At 40.8% G+C, this 13594-nt stretch overlaps 1 protein-coding gene across 11 annotated transcripts in view; it reads right to left on the bottom strand.

The window, feature by feature from the left end:
• The window catches only part of NMNAT3 (nicotinamide nucleotide adenylyltransferase 3), a 149858-nt gene that overhangs the window by 38503 nt on the left and 97761 nt on the right, over window positions 1–13594 (bottom strand). Inside the window, exon 3 of one of the 11 annotated variants that reach the window (XM_084989856.1) lies at window positions 12926–13040. The exons of the other annotated variants lie outside the window; for them this stretch is intronic. The gene's annotated coding sequence lies outside the window, so the exon portion shown is untranslated. The remainder of the gene's footprint in view (window positions 1–12925; window positions 13041–13594) is intronic. 11 annotated transcript variants of the gene reach the window in all.

Genomic DNA, 13594 nt, shown 5'->3' on the forward strand with positions numbered 1-13594 from the left:
GGACATCGTCCTGAGTGGGAGCAGACCCTGGCACTCTCTGCTGGGCGGGCCAGCTCCCTTATGCCAAGTAAAAGTGCTACCTCAGGAACTATGTGCCTCTCCTTCAGCATCTTCCACAGCCAGAGTAGCTCCCAGAGAGCAATGTAGATGGCTAGGGTCAGAATATACTGGAGGAACATGAGGACTCCCCCAATGCAGGATCCTCGAGGCACTGCCGTCCTCTAATCATGTATGGGACAATAGTTACACACAGTGCCTCAGTGCAAATAGGGGATTTTGTGGATCAAAGATGAAGGATGGGATTCAGCCTGGACCAGGTGGGTGGGTGATGGGATGAAGACTGACTGCATGGGCCACTACTGGCTTTGGAGGACTGGGCTGCTAAGGGGATGGGAAGGCCTACTTTGGAAAAGACATGGGCAAGATGTGGGCTGTCTGATGGGTGACACTGCCTGGCTCTGAGAATGGAGAAGGAGCAGGTTAGGTTTAGTGCTCCAGTGAACTGCAGAAGCTACAGAGGATCAACCATCACGGGAAGAGTATGAATCGGACTTAGGGAGATTTGGGGTGGGATTTGGGTGAAAGCTCTGGTTCCCTCCCTCACTAGCATGCCTTAGGCAAATAACCAAGTTATTTGAAAAAATAAAATGCTTAGCTATTTGAACTTCAGTTTTCCTATCTGTAAAATGAGATAATACTTGCTTGGCAGGATCTTGTGGTAAGGATGAAATTAGGTAATGTTTATGTGGAGATATAATATTTTGATTCAGTATATATTAAAAACTGTATGATAAAACATGCACGAAAAGGGGCATGAAACACATGTGTTTTGATGAAAAGTTATAAAATATATCCTGTTTTAACCTTCACCTATGTTAAGATACAGAAGTTCCCTATCACAACCCTACACTCCAGTGGAAGCTAATTGCTATTCTTACTTTTATCATATTAATTCTCTTGCTTTCCTTTATAGCTTTTACCATGTATTTATGCACCCCTAAAAACAGACATTCATTTTGCCTGCTTCTGAAATTTTATAAATGGAATCATACTGAACATATTCTTTCATTAGCCTTTTTTACCTTGTTCATAAAATTCATGCAGTCAAACCAGTTTTATTGCAGCATAATATTCTATTGCATGATTATATACCAAAAATTGTTCTATATTACTGTTGATGGACTTGGTCTGATTTTGGCTTTAGGCGATGACAAACAATGCTGCTATGAAAATCCTTGCACAAGTCCTCCTGGGTGCACATGCATATATTTCTTAGGATATGTACCCAAGAGTGGAATGGCTGGGCCATTGGGTAGATGTGTTAGCAGTTTACTAGATAATGCCAAACAAATTTTCTAAAGTGGTGGTAGCCATTTACCCTCCAACCAGTAGTGCATGAGAATTTCATTGGCGCTACACCATTGAGAAAATAATCAGGGAGGGATTTTCCCAACTGATATATGTGTAGTTACATTTCATTGTGGTTTTAATGTTCTTACCAATGAGCCTGAGCATTTATTCATATATATCATTAAATGTTCAAGCTTTTCTGTGAAGTGCCTGTTCAAATCTCTTGCCCATATTTTGGGTTGTCCTTTTTATCATTGATTTGTAGAGTTCTTCATATATTCCAAACATTAACCTTATGTTGGTTGGTTCTGTGTGTTATAAATACCTTCTCTCACCTGATGGCTTCTCTTATTGTTCTTTTAATGGAATCCTTTGAAAACAAACATTCTTAATTTTTATGTAGTTGGGTTGTTAGCTTTTTCCTTTATGGCTAGTGCATTTTGAGTTTCAAAGATATTTTCCTACATTATCTCATAACGGCTTTATAAAAGTTTTCTTTTCCATGCATGATGAGAGTCCTATGAAATTCTTTTCCATTTGGATAGTCAATTATTCCAGCATCGTTTACCAAAAAGACCTCCTCTGCCCTGCTGCTGTGCACTGTCACCTGTGTGGCACACCTAGTGCCCATCTGTGCAGGGCCCTGTTCCTCCACTCTCGGTTCTGTGGCTCTATTTGCTGTCCTTGTACAACATCACACCACCTTGCTTCACAGAGCTGTAGCACAGATTTTGATGTCTTATTAAGTAAATCTCCCCACACTGTTCTTCTTTAAGAATGTCTTGGCAGGGAGTTCCAGTCCAGGTGCAGCAGAAACAAATCCAACGAGGATCCATGAGGATGCGGGTTCAATCCCTGGCCTTGCTCAGTGGGTCAGGGATCCTGCATTGCTGTGGCTGTGGTGTAGGCCGGCAGCTTTAGTTCCAATTCAACCCCTAGCCTGGGAACTTTGATATGCTGTGAGTGCAGCCCCAAAAAAGCAAAAAAAAAAAAAAAAAAAAAAAGAATGTCTCAGCAAATTCTTGACCTTTTACATTTTCCATATAAATTTGAGAAAGCAGTTGTCAAGTTCCACAAAGATGAAACAGCCCCCAAGAAACCTGCTGAAATTTTTATAGGAACTGAATCAAATCTAGATTTCAATTTAGGGAGAAATGACATCTTTACAATTAAGTCTTCCAATCCACGAGCATGATATAGCTTTCCATTTATTTCGGTCTTTCTAAATATTTCTAAATAAAGTTTTACAATTATTTTTGTAGAGAACTGAACACATCTTTTGTAAAATTTATTCCTAGAGTCTTGATTTTGGGATGCCACTATAAACAGCATTTTAAAAAAATACTTTTTTCCTGTTGATGATACGTAGAAATATAAATGATTTCGAGATCTTTAATATGTATATACCAAACCTACTAAACTCTCTCATTAATTCTAATAGTTTGTTTGCAGTCGTCTGAACCTTCTGTGTTCAAAATAATACCATCTGAAAATACTGACAATATTGCTGCTTCACTTCCAACCCTTTTACACTTTACTTTTCGTATTGCATTATTTAAGACCTCTAGCATAATGCTGAATAGAGACAGTGTTAGCAGGCATCCTTGTGTTATTTCCACTATCAGAGGAAAAACTTTCTAGTTTCATTATCACATATGTTTGTGGCAGGTTTTCTGTAGATATCCTTTTTCAGCTGTGGCAGAGACCATGCCACGTGTTCCTTAAGACCCATTTTTATTTTTCCTCCTTCTGGGCACCTAGGAAGCTAATACTTCTGTTACTCCTAAAATTGGGTTGGGTTTATGTGATCTGACTGAGTTATAGTTAATGGGATGTGAGTGGAAGTGACATATGCCCCATCTAGACCTGGCCATAAAAACTCATTGCAGGACCCTCCAGCTCTTCATTGTGAGTCTCAAAGCTACAATTAACATAGCAAAGCCTAAGGGGCCTGATAAGATTCCTGAGACACAGCATGGAAGGGAACTGCCCTGGAGATCTTCTGAAACTACATGGGATTTATCTGATGAGAGAGAAACTTTAGTTAATGGTTAAGCTCCTCCAGTTGGGGGTTTTGTTACTGCAGCCTTAGCCTGGTCTATCCTGACACATGTTATTTTAAAAGAGATGTTTAATATCGAAGATATATAAAGAATGCATACAACTCAACAATAAAAAAACAACTCAATTTAAAAATGGACAGAGGAGCTGAATAGATATTTTCCCAAAGAAGGCATACAGCTGAGCAACAGGCACACGAAAAGATGCTCTCTACATCAGTAAATATCAGGGAAATGCAAATCAAAACCACAATGAGATACCACCTCATATCTGTCAGAATGGCTATAATAAAAAAGAAGAGAGATAACAAGTGTTGGCAAGAATATGGAAAAAAGGCAACCATCTTACACTGCTGGTGGGGATGTAAATTGACGCAGCCACTGTGGAAGACAGTACAGTAATTCCTCAAAAAATTAAGAACAGAACTACCATATGATCCACCTATCCTACTTCTGGATATTTATCCAAAGAATATAAAAACACAAATCTTAAAAGATATATACATATACACCTTTGTGTTCATTGCAGAATTAGTTACAATAGCCAGGACATGGAAGCAACCTAAGCACCCATCAGCAGATGAATGGATAAAGAAGTTGTGGTACACACACACACCCACACACACGCACACACAATGGAATAATACCTAGCCGTAAAAAAGATGAAATCTTGCTGTTTGTGACAACATGGATGGACCTTAAAGGTACTATGCTAAATGAAATTAGTCAGATGAAGAAAGACACTGTATGATTCCACTCACATGTGGAATATAAAAAATAAATAAACAAACTAAAAAAAACTCCAAACAAGGGAAGAAACCAAACCAAACAAAAATAAGCACGTATATACAGAGAACAGAGTAGTGGTTGCCGGAGGAAGGGGTGGGAAGGCAAAATGAGTAAAAGGCCTTAAAGGTCTGGCCACAGACAGGAACTAAATCTTTGGTGATGAGCATGTTGTAGGGTATCCAGAAGTAGAAATAAAGTAGAAATATAATGTTGTACACATGAAACTTACATAATGTTATAACGTTATCTTAATAGAATAAAAAAAGACATTCTAAGCTATTCCTAGTTTAAGAGATTTCATTATAAATGAATTTTTTGCAACTCCTGACAGTGTGATTTTTCTCCTTTAGTCAGTTCATACAGCACATTGCATTGATTAACTTTTTAATCTTTAACACTGCATTCCTGAGATAAACTCAATTTGATCAAGATATATTATCTTTTTAATGTGTTGATGGATTCATTTTGTTTTTAGGAAGAAAGAGAAGTCTTTAATTTTTGTTTCTCTTAATGTCCTAATCAGGTTTTGATATCAAGGTCATGCTAGCCTCATAAAAAGTATTGGGAGGTCCCTCTTTTTCTCTCCTCTAATAGGCTTGTGTAGGATTGAAATAACATTTTTTCTTCCTTAAGTGTTTGGTAGATCCCACCAGTGAAGTCTTAGGAGATTGGAGTTTAATTTGTCTGAATTTTTTTTGACTACTGATTTAATTTCTTTAATGATTATAAAATGATTCGTATTTTATTTCATTGTAATTTTTGGCAACTTACATTTTTCTAGGATTCTGTCCATTATTCTAAATTTTGAAATGTATTGGCATAAGGTTGTTCCCAATATTTTCTTATCTGTTTAGTGTCGACACCATCTGTAGTGATATTCTTTTCATTCATAACGTTGGTTGTGTTTCCATTCTTTTTCCTCGCTCAATCTTGCTAGAGGTTCGTAATCTATTAGTCTTGTCAAAGAACCAACTTTTGGCTTTATTGATCTCTACCAAATGTTTGTTTTCTGTTTCACCAGTTTCTGTTCTTATTTTTATTAATCCTGTCCTTCTACTTTCTTGGTGCTATTTTGCTGTTCTTTTTCCAGTGTTTGGTGATGAATGCTCAACTAACTAATCTGCTGTTTGTCTCATTTCCTAATATTCACAGTTCTGGCTATAAAATTTCCCTCTTAGCATGACTTTACTTGCATCCTTAAGTTTTGATATGTAGTGTTGTCATGATCATTCAGTTCAAAATATTTTCTAATGTTTGTTGTTATGCCTTTTCCGACCCATGAGTTACTTACAAGTATTTTTCCTAATTACAAAATATACTGAGATTTTTTTTTTCTTTTTAGGGCCTAGGCTAGGAATTGAACCTGCATCCTCATGGATACTAGTCTGAGTCTTAACCTGCTGAGCCATGACAGAAACTCCCATACTGAGGTTTTTGGTAATCCTCTGGTTACTGCTTTCTAACTTAGTGGCACTGTAGTCAGAGAACATACCCTATATTGATTTCAGTTGCTTGAAATGTGTGGATACCTCTTTATATCCCAGGATATGATCAGTTTTGGTAAATGTTCCATGTGTGCTTTAAAAAAAAAAAGTGTGTTCTACGATTGGTGGGTGCAATGTTCTGTCCATTTACTCATTGTTGCTAGTTGTTTTGTGTAAATCTATGTTCTGATTTTTTTTTGTCTTCCTGGTCTATTAGTTACTGAGAGAGGCATGTTAAAATCTCTCATTATGATTGTGAATTTTCCTATTTTTTTCTTTTAGTTCCTTCACTTTTTGTTTCACATATTTTAAGGATATGTTACTTACATGCTTGATCCTTACATATCTGCACATCAAGCCTCTTTCTCTCTAGTAATAATTTTTACTTAAAGTCTATATGCCAGATAGTAATACAGCCTCAACAGTTTTATTCTGATCAGTATATGTAGGTCACATTTTTTTTCACCCTTTTACTTCAAACTTTCTATCTCACTTTAGGTAAGTCTTTGGTAAACAGCCTGTGGCTGGATTAAAAAAAATTTTTTTTGTCAAGTTTGACAATTATTGATTGTTACTGGAACGTTCAGATCACTCACATTTAATGTGAATGCTAAGGGCTTTAAGTTTTTGGGGTTTGTTTTTTTGTTTTTCTTTTTCTTTTTTGGCCACCCAGTGGCATATGGAGTTCCTGGGCCAGGGATCAGATTTGAGCCACAGTTGCAACCTTTGCTGCAGCTGCCCCAACACTGGATCCTTTAACCCACTGTGCTGGGCTGGGGATAGAACCTGCATGCTAGCCACCAATCTCACTGCACCACAGGGAAACTAGATTTAAGTTTAAAGCTGCCATTTTATATATTTTATTTCTTGTCACACAAATTTACATTCTTTTTCTCTTGTTTTTGCTTTTGCTCTTGTTTGGGCCTTACTTCATTTTTTCGTCTTAGACTGGAATTACCTATAGTCTCACATCCAAAGGAAATGAAGACCTTTCTCCTCTTCCCCAACAACTCGGGGACTAGAGAGCTCTGTCCATGCTGGTCTTGTACATAGTTTAAGCCTATTGTTTCCTCTGACCCTATTAGACCTTATTCTGCTTTATAGAACCAACACTCATTTAAATTTACCCATGTATTTGCCTCCTTCTTTGCACTCCATTTCTCTTTGCATATCCAACCTGCTCTCTCCTGCTGACAGATTCTCCTGTAGAATTTCCTTCAGTTAGTGACTTCGATCTTGAAAGACAGTTTCAAGATATAGCCCTCATTCCCCAAATGTATTTTCACTGAGTATGAATTGGTTGGTAGTCATTTTTCTTCAATACTTTAATTATAGTTCTACCCTTTTCTGACTTTAATTGATGCTGTTGAGAAGCAATCTATAAACTAACAGCCACTCTTGCAAAGGTAATCTATATTTCTCTGGTTGCTTTCAATTTTTTTTTTTTTTTTTTGTCTATATAAGGATTTCTGCTTTGGGATTGCCGAGTCTCTTAAATCTGTGGATTGGTGTCTTTTATTAGATCTGGGAAATTCTAGTTATCTCTTTAAAAAGTGCCTTCACCCCTGTCCTCTGCTCTCTTCTCTAGCTTTTTGATGTAGACCCCACAACTCTTACCTTCTTTTCTGAATTGAAAACAAATCTTTTTCTCTCTCTGTTCCATTCTGGATAATTTCATTTGACCTATGCTTCAGTGTAATAAGTCTATATTTTCCTTTCTTTAATCTGATTCTAAATTGTTCCTTGAACATTTTTTTGAGTTTTCCAATCTACAAATGTAAATATTTTCATCTGTTTAGGTCTTTGATCTCTTTCATCAGTATCTTGTATTTTTCAGGATACAAATTATATAAATGTTTTATTGATTTATATTTGGGTATTTTCATTTTCCTTAGATCAATTATAAATCAAATTATGTTTTTAATTTTGGTTTTCACATTTGTTATTAATATATGTAATGTGACTGAGTTTTTCTTTTTTTTTTCTTTTTCTTTTTTTTGTCTTTTTGCCTTTTCTATGGCCACTTCCCGTGGCATATGGAGGTTCCCAGGCTAGGGGTCAAATCGGAGCTGCAGCCACTGGCCTACGCCAGAGCCACAGCAACACAGGATCCAAGCCGCGTCTGCGACCTACACCACAGCTCATGGCAACGCTGGATCCTTAACCCGCTGAGCAAGGCCAGGGATTGAACCCGCAACTTCATGGTTCCTAGTTGGATTTGTTAACCACTGAACCATGACGGGAACTCTGAGTTTTTCTTTTAAAATAGATTCCTTGGCATTGTTTACGTAGACAATAATGTTACAAACAGGAAATATATATATATATATATTATATGCATATTATACATATATATATATAATGGCATATTACTCAACCATAAAAAAGAATGAAATAATGCCATTTGCAGAAACATGGGTAGACCTAGAGATTATTATACTAAGTGAAGTAAGTTAGAGGAAAGACAAATACTGTATGATGTCACTTACATGTGGAATCAAAAAATTAGTAAAGGAGTTCCCATCGTGGCGCAGCGGTTAACGAGTCCGACTAGGAACCATGAGGTTGCGGGTTCGATCCCTGCCCCTGCTCAGTGGGTTAACGATCCGGCGTTGCCGTGAGCTGTGGTGTAGGTTGCAGACACGGCTCGGATCCCGCGTTGCTGTGGCTCTGGCGTAGGCCAGTGGCTACAGCTCCGATTGGACCCCTAGCCTGGGAACCTCCATATGCCACGGGAGTGGCCCCCAAATTAGCAAAAAGACAAAAAAAAAAAAAAAAAAAAAAAAATTAGTAAAAATGAACTCATTTAAAGACAGAATCAGACTCACAGACATAGAAAATAAACTTATAAATCTACAGTTACCAAATGGGAAGGGGGAAAAGGGATAAATTGGGAGTATGAGATTAATAGATACATACTACCCTATATAAAATAGATAAGCAACAAGGATTTACTGTATAGCCCAGCGAACTATAGCCAATATCTAGTAATAGTCTACAATGGGAAAGAATAAAGTCTCTATATAAAACTGAATCACTTTGCTGTACACCTGAAACTAATACAATATTGTAAATCAACTATGCCTCAAAAAGCAGAAAATAAATAAATAAATAAATAAATGGAAAATCTGTATCTGACAATGCCAGTTTCAACATCTCTATAGGTTATTTTTGGTGTCTTGATTCAGTGTTTATATTCACACTGTTTTGTTTCTTTTGCACTCAGTAGTTTTTGATCGGGTGGTCAATGCCCCTGACTCGCTATTTGGGGGTTCTCCCAGGCCTAAGGCAGAAATGCCTTCCTCTGCAGAGGCTACATGTTTGCTTTTGCCAAGCACCTGGCAGAAGTTACCAAAAGTCATGGACAACCTTAAATCAAGTTCTCAATTTGAGCTTCTTTGATGAATCTGGGCAGAGGGCTGATGTGTGGCCATTTCTTCCTTAGCAGTATTTTATCCTCTCCATTTTTCCTTCTGCTTTCCTTAGTACCAGGGCACCAAGGCTTCTCTGAAGTTCTCTAGGACTTGGGAGGGAAGGCAGGTTAAAATCTAGTTCATTCTGGTCCTAAGGGTATAGTTCCCGGGGGTCCAGCTTAATGTGGGGGAGATCATTCATGAGGCTCCCAGCTTGGGAGGGCTCTGCCCTTAAACACTTGCCCTCTTGGCTAGTATGGTCACTGAGTAAAAACTTAAGTGAGCAGTACTGTCAGGTGCCCACCAGGCACCGGCAGCACTGGTGTCTTGGTGGCCTACTTATTCCCTGGTTATAGGTGGCCTTAGACATTTCCTCTGTCTTTTCAGCTTTAAAAGTGAAGTTCGAGGAGTTCCTGTCATGGTCCAGTGGTTAACAAACCGGACTAGCATCCTTGAGGACACAGGTTCAATCCCTGACCTTGCTCAGTGGGTTAAGGATCTGGCATTGCCATGAGCTGTGGTGTAGGTGGCAGATGCGGCTCGGATCTGGCGTTGCTGTGGCTCTGGTGTAGGCCGGCAGCTACAGCTCCAATTGGACCCCTAGCCTGGGAACTGCAGGGGCGGCCCTAAAAAGACAAAATAAAATAAAAGTGAAATTTGAAATGTGTTCTATCCACCTTTTCTTGTTGCTTTAGGGGGAGAGCTGATCCAAAGAATACGGCCTGCCACCTGGAAGCTGGAAGTTCTCTTATGCATTTTTCCATCACTGGGAAACCTGGATGCCCTAGGACCCTCTTTCAAGGAGGCTGAGGCCCCCACTGCTCAGGGGAATGGCAGAACCGGCCGAGACTGAGGAGGGGTGTTTGGCTTTTGCCTTCCAGAACTGGCTCCCAAAACTCACTTCAGAGGAATACCTGCGAATGTTAAAACTTTCATTTGTAAGAGCCAGGCTTTGCTGAGGGAGGAAGATTTAAGTTCCAAAAAAGTTACCCTTAAAAAAGTCAAGAACCAGAGCCCAGGGAGTCAGAGCACACAGTTTTCTAAAATCCCCAGAGTGCTAAGAAGGAGAGAATATGACAAAGAAAAGGGAAGGCCCTTTCTGGGCTGAGGGTGGGGTGGGTACAGGAATGAGCAGCAGGGCAGAGAAGAGCTTGGTAGGCAAGGTCCGTGGGACGGCGCATTTAGACCTGAGTTGAGGCCTGCTCCCTACACCCTTACCTACCCTTCAGAGACAAAACTTGCTGTGTCTTGGGTGGGGGAGGGCAAGGTTAAGGGGCCCAGTTAGGTTTGGAAACTGCAGAGCAGACGGACTTGTATTTTGCTTCCAACCTGGAATTCCAGGAGGAGACCATCTCCATGGCCCTGTGCCAACATAGAAGAGCAATGACATGGTGGAATTGGCAGTGTGGCGAGTACAGGCAGAGAGGGCTCAGAAAACACCCCCTCCCCTGCCTTCAGTAGGGCATGGCAGAGGTCCATAAAAATCCCCAAGGCTCCTGGAGAGGAGCAGTGAGGGAGGCTAAGAAGTAATAGTCAGCAGGGCTCCTGGGTAGGGGTAAAGGCTACAGGGTGTGCAGCCCAAAGCACTGGCGATGGCAGTACCAGGGAGAGCCCCCAGTTAGCAGCAGTACTGCCTGAGCCAAGAGGAGCTGAGGAAGCCTCAGTAGGGGAGGCAGAGGAGATAGAGGTCCATGTCCAAGATCCAGGGCAGACCCCTTAGCTGGAGGCCACTGAGGGCCAGAGGCCCCTTTTCAGATGCCAGGATGATAAGCTGCCTGGGATGCTTAACTCACTCTTGGGAAAGTAGGCAGGAAAAGATAAGCTTGATTGCAAACTGATCTAACAGAGAATAAGCTTAACATCAGAAGATAGTTACCCTAAAGTGGCATTTTCTTTCCCGCCATTCATGGAAATGGTGGCTTGGGAGCAAGTTGAGTGTTACAGAAAGCAAAGGCAGTTGTACCTCTGCACATCTGAGTCTCATGTTACACGTGGAAGGTGTTAGTTCCTTCTCTTTTCTTCTTTAGAAGAAATGGAGGCTAGGAGGACCAACTCCTGTTGGGTGCCGACTCTCTTAGGTAATTTACACTTACATTTAACCTTCACCTTCATCTGTTTGACAGGGGGTTTGTGGGCCAGGGGCTCCTCCAGGCATATCTGCTGGGCATCTTGGATACTCAGGTGTTACCTCTGACGGTTTAGCTCCTTTTGACAGGGGAGGTCGTACACTGAGAAATCAATGCTTTCTTAGGGCTCCCAGGAGAGAAGAGTCAATAAAAATAACAATTTGAGCCAAGACTCTTTCTTGCCTTCTAAATGGTCATGCGTTTAAGTCTTTTTCTTTCCCCACAATCCTACACTCCCAGTGTTTATGTGATCCCCTCTTCCTCTTGTTAGACGGAGGTACTTCCCTGGTGACCCCACTGGGGCCCAGAACACCTCCATTACAGCACGTGTATGACAATGATGTGCTTGCCCTTGTCTTTCCCTTGAGGCCTACAGCTCCTAAAGACGTGACTCTGTGTTTTCATTCTGGGTACATGGGCAGCACATCATGTAGTACGAAGCTGGACCATCTTTACCACAGGGTTATCGTACTAATACGTGGCTGTGTGTTTAACGTGGCAGAGAGAATTCCTTGTTTATCTCCACCTTCTCTGGAAACTCTAACAAAATGGCAATAAAGGGATAAGAGAGGTGTGAAATCACAAGGGCAAAGAGTGGGAAAAGAGCCAATAGATGGGAAAGGTCAACACAATTTTGGAAGCTGGACTGCTGATGAACAATGGTCCCAGAGCCAGCAGCGTCTGCAGGCAGGGAAGGCAATAAGGGGCAAGCTGCCATACCCGGCAGAAGCCCAGGTTGGCTCAGGAGCTGGAGGAGCCAGCAAGATCCCAGGAACTGGGGGTGCCAGAGGGCCTAACACAGGAAGACTAGCTGAGCGCTTGTCTCAGGAGCCCTTGGATCCAATTACTGACTTAATTCTCCCATCCTGGCAGAAGGCCAGATTTCTGCGTTCTGCCAAGGATGGACCAGAGAGATACCTGGCTCCCAGGCACAGCTGAGGGGAGGAGGAATTTCTTTCCTTAAGACAGGAGGGTTAAATATGGCTCCCAGATTACCCGATTGGAGCTGTCTCTTTGGACACTTACAGACATACTCATTCAGGGGTCTTAGATCTGGGGGCTGGACATATACATCTAGGGGCTGGATATATGCCATTAAAGCCCACCAGCTTCAGCCACACATCCAGAGCTTCCAGGTAACACTTAGGGCCTGATCTACAGGTGGAAGTGGACAGCCCAGGAAGAGATCAATTTTAGAAAGGCACTGACCATGAAAGACAGAGACCACAACAGCCATTAGGAGAAAAGGAACTTGGAGGACAGAAAGGCAAAGAAGAGAAACAAAAGGAAGCTTCAAAAATCTCCAAATGATTTTTCCAAAGAAAAGAGACGAGGAGTTCCCATCATCGCTCAGTGGTTAACAAATCTGACTAGAAACCATGAAGTTGCGGGTTTGATCTCCCTGGCCTTGTTCAGTGGGTTAACAACGATCTTCACTGCCGTGAGCTGTGGTATAGGTCACAGACGCGGCTCAGATCCTGCACTGCTGTGGCTGGGGTGTAGGCCGGCAGCTACAGGTCCAATTAGACCCCTGGCCTGGGAGCCTCCATATGCTGTGGGAGCAGCCCTAGAGAAAGAAAAAAAAAAAAAAAAAAAGAGAGAGAGAGAGAGATGATATCCTATCCATGAAACTAGAATGAGATGTTTTATAAAGGAATGATCAGAAAATAGGACAAAGCTCTAAGAAATGAAAAAAAAAATACTTGTTCACTTGACAACATTCACCAACTGCCCATCACATGCCAGGTGCTGTGCAGGTACTGGAGAAGTACGGTGGTGATGAAGCAGATCAGTTCTTGTCCCCAAGGAACGCAGATTCTGGTGGATGACAGTAGCAACAAAATAAGTTAGTAGAAGAACTAGAAGACAAATTTGAGAAAATCATATGCTAAAAAGAAGATAAACTTAGAGGACTGATCTGGGAGATCCAGTGTCTGACTAGCAGAAATCCCTGTAAGAGAGAACAGAGGGAGGAAAATCTGAGTGCTCAGTATTTTTAATAAAAGAAGGCCCATACACTGGAAAACCACTGTAACGTTTCTGACCACCAGCTTTAAAGAGAAGATTCTAAACGTTCCCAAAGAGAAAATAAGAGATTTAACACACAGGACTAGGATAGCACTGAACTTCTCAGCAACTGTGGGATTCAGAAGACAGTGGAGTAAAGTCTTCAAGCATTGAAGGAAACATATTTCTAGCATGGAATTCTATATTTGGCTAAATGACTAATTACCTCAGAAAAAGCATGAAAACAAGCCAGATTTAACTTAGTCCATGGGCTGTAGTTTATTAACCTGCAAACTGGAGTATGGAATAAACTTTGTTGATGTTAGGAGGGTCTCAGAAAATTTAACTCCCATAAGTTCTTTTTC

This window comes from Sus scrofa, chromosome 13 (assembly GCF_054392235.1).
Source record: "Sus scrofa isolate SSC_HxYL_T2T_F1_AM1 chromosome 13, Sscrofa_HxYL_maternal_Yorkshire_Landrace_v2.0, whole genome shotgun sequence".
In the NCBI taxonomy this organism is placed as follows: Eukaryota; Metazoa; Chordata; class Mammalia; order Artiodactyla; family Suidae; genus Sus; species Sus scrofa.